General features: G+C 44.2%; 1 protein-coding gene across 1 annotated transcript in view; it reads right to left on the bottom strand.

Annotated features, from left to right (window-relative positions):
* Positions 1-12,308, bottom strand: part of Stub1 (STIP1 homology and U-box containing protein 1) — a 36,157-nt gene extending 23,849 nt beyond the window's left edge. Inside the window, exons 1-2 of the mRNA XM_070662388.1 lie at positions 12,200-12,308; positions 11,981-12,024 (exon numbers count right to left, since the gene is read on the bottom strand). The gene's annotated coding sequence lies outside the window, so the exon portion shown is untranslated. The remainder of the gene's footprint in view (positions 1-11,980; positions 12,025-12,199) is intronic.
* Between the last annotated feature and the right edge of the window lie 253 nt (positions 12,309-12,561).

Genomic DNA, 12,561 nt, shown 5'->3' with positions numbered 1-12,561 from the left:
CTTCAAAGCCTCCCAATCGACTCTGCCGCTGCGCCGCCACGCCGCCGCCGGGTTCTCTCTTTTCTTTTTTTTTTTTTTCCTCCCCCTATTTCTTTTTGCTCCTTTTCATCCCGTCCTTTACTTGCGTCGCCGCTCTCTTCGCTTGCACTCTCACCTAACCCCGGGGTCACCGCTGTATCACGTCCACCGATCTCCTTTTCACATACGCGCGAACGCAGACACGCCACGCCGTCACCAACACATCGTCGATCATCCCAGGTCGCGTGTCTTCGTCGCACAGCGGTGGGCTGCGCGTCGTATCTATGTGCCGACGACACGGATAAACGAGATCTGATGATTTCTCAGCGAGCGGTCCGGCAATTTCGCGCTATTTACACAACCGTAGGCTAAGATTCGGTGCCTTTCGCCGAGCCAACGTGGACGGAGGAAAGAGTCGCGAGCGGGAAATAGACGGTCGGAAATAAAAATCAGCGCGTCCAGACAGATAAGGCAAAATAAAAACTGAGAGAATAGGCGCGGCGGTTTTGGGACGTATGGAAAACACCGACTACGCGAAGCTGTTTTATCGCCGCTGCCTCGTATCTCGCTACCTTTCCATTTCACTTCCGCATCCGTTGTGATTTACGTCTCTGTTATCATTCATTCTGTCCTTTATCTCGCTCCCTTTTTCGCTTTTCATAGAATACGTTTGGCATTTGGTAGGCGATAGCAATAGTATTTGTTACAAAAAAAAAAAAAAATATATATATATATTATTTTTCCTTCGCCGAGGTTTAACCAAATATCGCACGCTTTCACAATTTTTGCAAATTAATAATTAGTATATATATATATATATTGAACAAAATTGCCCATATACCGAGTTTTGTTATTTACTCGCGTCCACTGGATGCAATTCACTGAAAGCTTTAGTTTTTAAACATTCATAATTGGAGTGCTGTTTATATTGCAATATTTTAAACATAATATTTAAATTTCCATTGAGCAACGTTGAAGCACGGTGAACGGCGGAACACCCCCCCGTATCTCTCGCGTTTTCTTTTTCCCCGCGTTTTCAAGCCTCCCGGATTTTCACCGCGGTGTCGAGAAACGTAATGATTTTTCGCCGTCAGCTGAGCGAGAAGAGAACGCGGCCGTCGACCTAGTTGCTCGTTATCACGAACGATCGGCCCGGCACTGGGTATTAGCAGCTGCAGATCGCATCTGTTAATGGGACGGTATTGTTCGCGCGGATCGAAAGAAGAGCGTCTGCTACCGAGCAACCGACTCCCGTCAGCCGGAGCCTGCTAAAGTTGCAAATTGTTTCGCCATTCAGAAACGAGAGCCGAGACGAATGCGTAATTTCGCCCGTCGCCGCTGTGATCCGCGCTGGGCGCTTCGCAACGACAAAGAGATTTAAATTCGCAAAGCGGAGAAGTTGCACGTGAATTTTTAAATGCCGCTCTTACGTTATAGCCGGAGTGTCGATTAATCACGATACGTTTAGAAGCGTGTGCCTGTAGATTTTTTTCTTTTTTCTTTTCCCCTCCCCGGCGATTAATTCGTTACCGCCGTGGAGATAAAATTATGATTTTCTGTAAAAAATACTCAATCTGTTACGTGCGAATGTTATCGTTAAGTTACGTTATCATTATAAACGAGAAATCGTTGGTTGGTTATTAATGCGACTATTGCATGCATTCTGGTGAACGTTGTCGTACTTCTTGCTTCAACAGACGTCGTTTCTGATTAATATTCGCGGAAGATCATCTACTAATCGTATTGTAATTTCTATACGTTGTAAAACTGTTTATTTAATTTTTTTTCCTTAATGATATTTTTTAAATGTAAAAACTTACTCGCAATGCGGCAAACGAGAGCCTCCTGTTGGAGCAACGTTATGCTTGCTTTTGTCTATTAGTTGTCAACTGTTTCAAAGAATGTGAAATTTGTTGCAAGATTAGAACAATCTACGTTACGTTAATGAATTATACATATAATTTATTGTGTTCTATCGTTTGAAGAGCCTGGAGGTCTTTCGCGGTACGGAAAGCACATTTACCTCGCCGAGATTGACAAACTAACGAGACGCTCCGTCGGAAACTTGTAAAGATTTGAAACTCAAGCTACTTGAGGACGCAGAGAAAATAGAGGAAAGGCGGATGGGGAAAACCGCGAAATCGCTAATTAGCACGGTTCAACGTTGCGGAAGACGGTGGCTTGGAACTAACTCTCGAGCTTTGTCGGTCTAAGCAAAAATTGGTTCCATCCGCAGTTTCAAAGCGCCGGCAAGAAATTTAGATTATGCATCTGACTTGGGAAGGCGGAGCGATCCGGCTTGGAAAATCTCATCTCCGATGTCTCTAGACGTCATTTCCGCGTCAACTGATTGGATATCTTGCGCGAATTGCGGTTCAATAAACGGTCTTGTCATATTTGCGATAATTCCGACTATAATGTAATTGTCATATTTCAAATGCGCTGTTAAAACACGCTTCCCAATGATGTGACGTCTAATTTTAATCCTCAAATATAAATATTTATTACTGCATCGCGTTTTAATTATTAAGTGCACCTTTGGTAATCAAACGATGTTACACGATGTTCTTTTTCTATCGAATTATACACGTTCGCCAACGGCATCGCGTCCACGTAGCGGTAGCGCATCGAGATCTTTCACCTTCCGGCGATTCCCGCGACACTGGCGATTTTATCCGACCCAACCTCCTCTCCCCCTCCCTCCCACCGCGTGAGTGACCGTAGAAAGAAAGTAATCAAATGAGATCGTAACTCGAGCGGCTCGAAATCCGCGGCGTATCTTTTCGACGCGCGCCGTATCCGCGGTGCTCGTAAAATCCTTCATGAAGGCCATTTCTAACTGCGAGATGAATGAACGACTCGATCCATCTCGCGAGATTACGTAACAGATATCGCGTCAAGCACCCGTCGGACTGCATTCTTCCTACCAGCGTCGTAACTGGAATTCTTACGACCCAGCGCGACTCCCGCTTAGATAACGTGCGCCTCTGATACTCTACGGTTCTCCATTCTCTTGCAACGGTTACAAGTCAACCCTGGTTCGTTCGCGTGTCGCCTGGAGCTACTGACCCGTCTCAGCGTTCCCCTCATACGTATTCCCACGTATACACACCCTCGAGGGCGTCGGAAGCCCTCCATTACCCGGACCGCGTCATCTTCTTTCATCGTCATCGGCGTCTTTATTTAGCCGCTCTCGTCGTCGTTGTCGTCTTGACAATCGGTCACGCGGAAAAGGAAGAATTGCGTGCGATTACCGGGCACGTGGATATTTCTTTCACGAGGTAAATTTCCGCGGGCAAACAAAAAAAAAAAAAAGAGAGAGATTCTCTCCGTAAATAAGAGTGAATTTATAAAGCTTTAGCTGACGTGTATACGCGGCTGTGTGAAAACGTATAGAACGTTAGTAAACTCACACGAGTATGAATTTATATACGCGGTTTCTATTTTCCCTTTTACATTTTAATCGTTGAATCGCATATCGCGCCCGTATTAACGTGACAATGAATTAAAATACATTTGATATGCTTTCAATTCAGCGCTGTTTTGATGTTACATTTATATAAAATTCAACAGCATTTTAATATTAATTTAATTACATTTTTGTGAATTGTATTATTAAAAATTACTAAAAAAAAAAAAATGATTTTTAAAGCTCTTCGTAGAGTGTAACGGTAAGCGTTTTACGAAACGTATTTGAAGCAAAAGTTGCAGCGAAGCATCTTTTCTTTGTACAATTCTTTAACTGTTATTCTTTTTATAAGTAGATACTACAGGGATGCAAGAGAAACAAGTTGTTCTGAAAGAATGTAAACGTGACCATGCTAAAGAAAAACGTATTTTTTTTAATATTTAAAGATAACATCTTATTCTAGCAAATACTCCGGACACTCAAAAACACTCTTCCGACGATCTTCAAATAATAATCTATTAAACGTTCTCCTAATTCTTTTATTCCCTTTTTTTTTTTTTTTTGCCATTGTAAGAATTCAATATTTTATCGTGTTAAATCCGGGGATTTGCTACGAGAATGCACGATTAAATCTGTATTACAGTAAGCTGAAGAGAGATAATGTAATTGCATTATTGATCCATACAATATTCGCGCGCGCGCTCGCTCGCGCCCCTGTATGTGTGTATGTGCGCGCAAATTTCTATCTCCTATTCTATATTTCTCTATCTATCTGTCTAGCTATCTATCTCTCGTGCTTTAGTCTCGTAGTCGACCATCGAGAACGACGCTATCAAGGTGCGCAATCTGTTTTGGCCTTTGAGTCTGCCACCTCTTCATCTAGCCGCCTCGACGGTTACGGGATTGCAAGGATTCCGGCTGCAAACCGCGATTCATGAGTAATGGACGGCCGATGGCTCGACGTCCTTCTCTCGATAGGATCCTTTACGCTGTCGAACCTGTTGCCTTAAGTTCAATTCGTGCGATTAAAGGTTCCCTCAATTCCCCCGGAAATAGCATCGCGTTACGATAATTATCACGAACGCCATAAAGATTCATTTTCCCCTTCGGCGATTTTGTGAGGGGAGCATAAAGCGAAGTAAAGCTGGCATCGTAATTAAATACTATTTCAGTTTTCAGGTTAAATTATATACATATGTTATCTTTATAATTGATTAACGGCTGTAAATTAGTAATAACTAAAATTCCGTCGCGTTTTATGTCAATGAAATAAATTTAACAAATGTCTAGACGTATAATCTATAATAATAATAACGATGACGATGTTCGAAACAAACCGAGTTACGCCGTTACAATCTGTGCTATCTGTAAACGTCGGCGTGGTGATCTTTGGGGTGAACAATTACCACCCATTACGAGAATGTATTTCAAAGAGGAGCGGGGGGATAGGAAGCGGGTAGAAGAAGCTTCTGCGGTCCGGTTGTTGCGTTGTAGAGCCGATATAATACCTTCCTTCAAACGGGATTTTACCTCGCGGGGTTACCCGTCTGCGCCGGATGCGCGGCCTCCACCGCCGCGGCGGCCCCGGCTCTGGCGTGGCCAGTAATCGTTAGATCGGTAGCACCTCAGGGGGCGAATCGTGGCACGGCACGAAACGTTCCGTGGTTGCTCGATTCTCGAATATACCCCCCTCCCCGGACTACCCTCCTCGCTTCGCGTTCCCTCTTTGCAGTCGCGCGATGCGTTGGCGTGTTAACATCTATCGATTACGGCATAACTCGCGGAACGCGCCGCCTAATGGCTTATTATTATCAGCCGCGCGAAGGGATCGGGGATGAAGTTGTTGCGGATCGGTATCGCCGTATCATTAGCGGTCGGCTCGCGCGGAGAATTAGACGGGTCAACCCTTCCTCGCATCGTTCCTCGCCCGCGTTCGTCCAGTTACAACCGAGGTATGCTTTATTCAAATCGTAATTGCCCACTTACGGCAACGGTCAGGCTTTCGTGAACCAGCCGCCAGTTCCGTCGATATTCGCAATCACGCTCGCACCGCGATACCGTCGCGAAAAATGCCGCGGACCTTGTCGCGTCCCTTTAAAAAGGTAGAAGAAAAAAAAAGAGGGAAGGAAAAGATCGACATGAGCTTTTACGAAAAATAATGCGCGTGAAATCTCCGCGAGGTCACATCCCGCGCTTGCCGCAAAAATGCGGGCCAATTTTTTCAAATTTGATTTTCACTGTGGACCGATCGGGAGAACAAAAAAAAAAGTTTTGCCGGATCGACCAGAGAATAAGTGCGGTGCAAACGTTCGCCGCGAATGCATTTACCGTTCGCCGTTTATCGATGGTATTCGCGAGCGTTAATCGTGCGTGAACTGCGACTGCGGGATACTAGCCGGCGATATTAAGAGCCACTTCTCGTTATTGCAGCGGTGAATAACTCGGGCACGAATAATGCGCTGCAGAATTCCCAATCTCTCTGGGCTGGACGATGCGCTTTTCTTTCCCCGAGAACACATTACACGATTGTTCAGAACAAAGAGATCGCGCCGGTTCTTTATTAAATTCCTGGGAGATGCTTCCTACGTCATTCCCTCGGAGCGTTCAGCCCGGGCTCGCGCTGTCCAATCGCGCAACTGGTTTAACAATGAACGAGGATAGAAATCGCGGCGAGATGAGAGAACGAGGGAGAAAGCGAGACGAGGGGGGGGACGCGAGAGGGATGCGAAAGAGCCGCGTTCTCAGGTTTTCAATATTCACTGATCGACAGTCTGCGGTTGTGGTCCAGGAAGAGAGAAAGAGCTTCATTTAGCATAAAATTGAAAGCAGCTCCGGACGATTTTAATAATGTATACCTAGACACCGATATTAGAGGACAAAATAATTCCCAATAAAATTTTTCCATTGAAACGCAATACAGCTGATAGCGATATACTTTAACATTTTTGCCAAACCCGATCGAGTGAAGCGGCTCGGAAATTCGTTGTAAAATATCGTAACAATACGCTATATCGATTTGAGGGTGATAAAAATAACTTTTATGAAAACTAGAAAAATCTTTTTGCGCAAAATTATACGAGACAGAAAGGATCCGATGGATGAAAATAAAAAGTGGAAGGAAATACGATTTTTAACATATTCGTTCATAGAAAGAGTTATCAATCACCTGTCGGAAGCGAAGAGAATAGGAGCTGAACAATTTATCCTCGCAGCGGGCTTTAACATCGATAAGATAATAAAACTGAGGGGAAGGGGAAGAGGTCGCGGTTTGGTTTTAACTGCTAAAGATGATACGAATACACGCGTCGCATGTACGGACTTAGTTTATCGATCGCGACTCGGAATGTAAGCGACGGAGAGTGGTTTTGCGGTTGCAGTATACCGGGGGTTTGGCTGTGCTTCAGGACGGAATTAGATTCCGCACAGGATCCTTCCGGACACCCCGCATGCCTCTCGTTTTCCTCTTCGATAAACGCCCTTCATGCCGGCACATGGCCGTGTCTCATCTGCGACTTAACTCCACGACCTTCGTAGCGTCCTGATTTAATTGCCACAGATTAATTTCCCTTCAAATACGGCGCGCTCGCGTAAGCACGATGCACGTGTTGGCCGAACTACCGTTACTTCCGGTTAAACCGGTATCCATTCAGATGCACCTTTGCTCGTTCAGCCGAGAAAGGAGTTCCGGCACGGTAATTCGCAAAGTTACGCAAACAGACGTCACTGCCGCGCGGAAGTTAACGCAATTCCGTTTGCAGCGCGTTTATCGCATTCATCGAACTTCTGAACTAAACCGTAAGATATTCCATTCAATCTGGGTTTAATTAAAAACGAAAAAGCTCCGCCCCCATTGAAAAGAAGTTATGAAAAGCTTTATCGCCTTCGATAATCCAGCGCTTGTTTTTAAAACACTTTTAAACACGTTTTAAATAACCACGTTACGGATTAATCGTTAATATTCGCGGCGTCTAATGTGACGTGAAGATTTCCGTGGGCGCATGATGAATACGTTAATCAAATCAAACTACCTGTCCGTGTTTTAATAAGTTTGAAAGAGTATATCCGTTACGTCAGCCCCCGACTGATTGATAATGCACGAGGCGTATGCATTTTCCGACTTCGCCGAACTATAGTTTCACGACTCATCATCTCATTTATCATCATCTCTCGTAGAAGCTTATGTTTTATAGTGTTGTATTTTCCCTAACTTTGCGAGCCTTGTTCGCACCGGCTCCCGCCGTTAAATCCTAGATTCCACATTTAAAGCTTTCGCCGGAGAAAAGAATATTTTATACCGCCGGAATAATTCCCTGTACAATAGTACCAATTAAGAATTTAGGTAATAAATCAGTGATTGGATTACAAGTCCTGTTTAATTAATTAATTCCATTAATAATTGAGAGCGTTCGGTGCGCTGCCTTTATGTGATATTATTATTAGATTCGATCCTTATAATTTGTGCTAAAAATCTCTGTTTCACGTCGCGGACGAGATAATAAATGTAATTGTAAATAATCCGATCCTGCCAGTAATCGAGTCGCGCGGTGTCTTGAAAATCATTTAAAAATCGAGAAAAATAAGCCGGGATAGCCGCGGAAATTCTATTTTCCTGATTTCCAAGGGTATCCCTCTCGATAGAACTCCCGCCTTCTTTTATCTCATCTCGTACCCGAAGAAGATAAACAGCCGCTTGTTCTCGCAACACGTTTTCGGCGTGGAAATCTCGGATTATATCGAGGCGCGAGAATGCACAAGTGCTCTTCTGAAAACTTGCTTTGAAAATCCTCGAGACAGCCGTATCCTAATTGCCAAGGAGGACGCAGAGAACTCGGGAGAAGGAAGCGCGCGGTAATGTTACATCCGCTTACAACCTCAACTTGGGAAGCGCGTGTACGCGCGCGGGGAACACGTATATGTATGTATCCATCTATGTATGTAGCGGTAAACGTCGAGCCGAAGACCCATCTACATGCGGCGGAAGCGTTCGATTCCTCTTTCTCGGCTTTCTCGCCGTGCATTTTCTCGCTCCCCCGCTTTCTTATCCGCGATATTTTAATACAGAAGAAGAGAAGACTCGGGAAAGGGCAAGAGGACGGGGCCGCGGGAGAACACGCTCCCAAGTTTCACAGGGGGTCGACCGGCGCTGTACGGGGTAAAGGGGAGCAAGGGTGAGACGGGACGACGACCGAACTCGAACTTCGGTCGGCGATTAATATTTGCAGACAATGGGCAAGCGCATATTTCCGCGGAAGTCCCTTCCGGCCCACCGCCACCCGGTGCTCCTTCTATCTTCTCCTGCTTTACACCCGGGGACCTTCGTCCTGGGAGAACACGAGTATGTGTGCGCGGATGCGCGCGGGCATAAGGGTACGCGTATGTGTATCCCGAAGTCCGTGTACATGATCTCCGGGGACCGCCGCTGCCTAGCCTCTGTGTCGACGATGTCCGCCGCCCTCTCACGCCGTTGTAATGTGCGGGCATGTGTGTGTCACGGCACGTCTGCTGCCTAACGTACGATGCAAGTTTCCATTGTCCCGTCTAACTCGGAGCGCGCCCACTTTCCGCCGTATTCCGCAACTCGGGGCATAGGAAGGACCGCGAGGAGCGAAAGCGAGAGAAAGAAAGCTCGGGGCGGAGAAAGACGGGAAGAACGCTCATAGACAATCGCTGACGACTCGAACCTTAAATATCCCTGGCGATATTGTCGACCACTTTTCGAAAGGCTTTAAATCAGAAAGTTTCTCTAGCCCGCGACCAACGTCGCCGCTGCGCATAAAATCAGATCGACTAAAACCACGGGCAAGAGAGGGCGGGAATGAGAGGGGAAGATGAGAGAAAGACGCGCGCGCGGGCGCGCACACACAAGCACACGTACTTGGACGGCTTTTGTTTCGCCGGAGATAATATCTTCGCGATCTCCAATATCGAGCTTTTATTAATCCTACCTCGCAGCATTAACAAGCACCAGCTTCTATCATTGATTTATTATTTTCCATATTTTTCCTATGAATAAAGATGCTGGGTACGTGGAAAAATCCGTGACGTTAGTCGACAAATATGATGAAATCAAATAGATAAGTGCTCGCAAGCGATATTCAAATAATAATCAAAAGAAAACCAAGAAACGTGGTTTTCGTAAATCAATAGCGGAAGCTGGAATGTCTGCTATTTCTAAATTATTTCATAATATAACGTTACATAACGGAATGCCGTGGCGTAAAGCTATGCATAGGGTCTCCGCTCGACGTATAGCAAATATGTTCGAGAAATTCTCCAATTGTATCGCGCACGTTATCTATGACAAATTAACGAAACGGAAGCACACGGTAGCGGACAGAATGGAGATATGAATGCAATGCACGATTCGACCGTCTCGTGCGCGATTTAGCGCTCTTGCGCATTCTTACACCGCGAAAACGCCGTCGCGAGGAAAGCGGAGACGAGGGAACGTTTAGTAAACGCAATTCAAATATTTACTACAATTTCCTCCGGTGCTTGTTTACGCGTTTCCTGCGGAGACTTAAGAATGGCGCGAGCGCGGGGAACGTAGTAGCACTCTCGTAGTATTTCTCCGGCGCAGTTTCGTCGTTTCGTGTATATTATTCGTGTCCGCCGTGGCAGTCCGACCATATAAAAGCGAACTGTCTCTTCTTGCGCATTCTTGCAATGGCAATATCTTTCTTGAAACACGCGGAAATAGCAGTATAAAAGTCCGCGGCGTTACATTGTAAATATTACGAACTAAGAAAGAGGATAATGTTGCATTAGCAGCGTTATTAATGCCACTTCTAGGGTGCAGTTACTTAAAAAAAAAAAAAAAAGATAAATAAACGATGTCTTACAAATACACAAAAGAAAGGAAAAATAAAAAAATCATTGTTATTAGAATAAACTTTGCATAATATAATAGTACATTATTAACTTTTGCATATCTCGCGGGAATAATTATATGCATTTACCATAATATTAATTTACAAAACTATTCGGAGTATAATTACACGTTTTAATTCTCAACAGCAGAGCGCGGTGGTTAAATTCTACCAATGTGATTCTAATAGATTTGTAATCATTTGCGTTATTGTATGATGAGAGAGCAGCCGGTTCTATTTTCGTTAATCATCCACGTTAATCATTCGATTTCGCGATAATAAAAGCGAAAATGTTTAATAATAGAAGCCTAGAGAAGCGACGTAGAAATGTGCGCTAATAAAATCACGTTCTATCATTAGCGTAGGAGAAATCAGGTAACGACGGACGCTGCTATTTCTTCGAGTTTTAAATAACGCGCACGGCTGGTACCGATGTATCTGATTGCGAGCGCGCGTCTACGTGTCTTTGCGTTACAATCGCACGTCGTAGATATGAGAGTGTTGGAGAGACAATCGTTTTGCGATCAAGCACACGTGGCATTCAGGCGCAACCGTCATGTGAACGCGGCTGCTACGTGGCGGTGGCGCAAGGATCAATATTAAAAAGTCATGAAGGGACTTAATCCTGCCACGTGAGGATTTCAGGCGGCGAGGATGCGTGACGCGCGGGGAACGGGGGGGAAAGAGAGCGAGGATACCGACTCCCTGGAACGAATGGCCGTGTTTACATAAATTTCGCACGCTATACTATGCATAACGTGGCACGACATCCCGGGGGCTTTATTAAACCTTACATCACCATCGCTATCATGACGCGGAAAGGTAAACCGAAGCGAAAGACAGTGGCTACGAAGCGAGGGATGGAAACGGAGGAAAAGGGAAGGGCGAATCCCCGCAGGCCTCGCTCGAGTCTTAGATATAATTGCTGAAGGTGATACTCTGCCTGACGCGCTTCAGATCCGTCCCTCTTTGAAGTCGCGGAAAAACGCCACCGCGCGACATTGTCTCTCTCTTTTTTTTTTTTTTTTTTTTCTTGTATTCCTTTCTTCTCGAGAGGCTATACCCGCGCGTGTCTTCGCCCGTCTGTGCTTATATACGCGTTTGCACAAGCTCGCGTGTGCTTTTGCAACCTCATAAGCAAACAAGGATTCACACTATGAGCACAGGTAATATATGTTTCATCGGAGCCTCAGTCGAAACCCGTGATTTACGAGATGGAATTTTTCATAAACTGCAGATTATTTTATGGAAAGATTGTTATTATATATGGAGACGTAAAACACGCGGTATTTTAAAAGAACCGTTGAAGAAATACTCCTAGAATATCGAGATATACATTTTTAATTAACTACGACCGGTGTATTAAAAGTAAAGAGTTGCGTTAACGATTTTGTTTAATTTATTCTTAGTATTGTAAAGTTCTGCTCCCACAAAACTTCTCATTGAATAATGCAGGGTATAATATACAAACGCATTGATTTGTAGGCATAGCTGACAACTCGTGTCGAAACGAGCGGTTGCGTATCTCATGCAAGATGTCTATCGCACGCGCATCGACGTACGGTCTAATGGGAGCAAAGGCAAGAGACATCGTAGATATGCCAGGGAATAACTTGGACGGGTGTAGCAAAATAATTTTCCCACTCAAAGTTTTTATATTAAAAAAAGAAGACATTCGACTCACCGACCGATGCGCAGCAGCGAAGTTGACGATACAGCTACGATAATCTGTAACAAGTAAAAATAAAATTTAAATTGTAGACGTGCTGAAAATATTTAGTGTCTTAAAAATTTTTTTTATGCATTTCAATTAATTTTAATTAAATAAATAATTAAAAATAAAGTTCTCTATTATCAAAAGAGCAACGCTATTAAATTTGTGTAAAGAAAAAGCGATGCTTACCCTGGTATTGCTTCGCTGATGCAAGATGCCTCTCCGAGGCCTCCTCCTCCTCTCAGGATGTTGGGCCAGATCCTCTTGTGGCACATAAGACACTCTTTGAAACTCTCACCTGAAACAAAAAAAGTTTATCGTGATTAGTATCATGATTAATAATCTCCAGATACTGAGCTCGCCCACCGTCATAAAATCATAACTATGAAGAAATTACTTTGCATTAAAAAAATCAAGTGACCAATGTACCAGAACAAATAAATAAAAGAGAATTAAATAATTTAAGTAATTTAATTATAACTTTCGTACCAAAAATTTGCCTCATAAATATTCGGAATGTATGAATTTATCGATGGTAAAAATAAAATTCG

The sequence above is a fragment of the Cardiocondyla obscurior genome, linkage group LG01 (assembly GCF_019399895.1).
Source record: "Cardiocondyla obscurior isolate alpha-2009 linkage group LG01, Cobs3.1, whole genome shotgun sequence".
NCBI classification, from domain to species: Eukaryota; Metazoa; Arthropoda; class Insecta; order Hymenoptera; family Formicidae; genus Cardiocondyla; species Cardiocondyla obscurior.
This window is presented reverse-complemented; position numbering and strand designations above follow the sequence as displayed.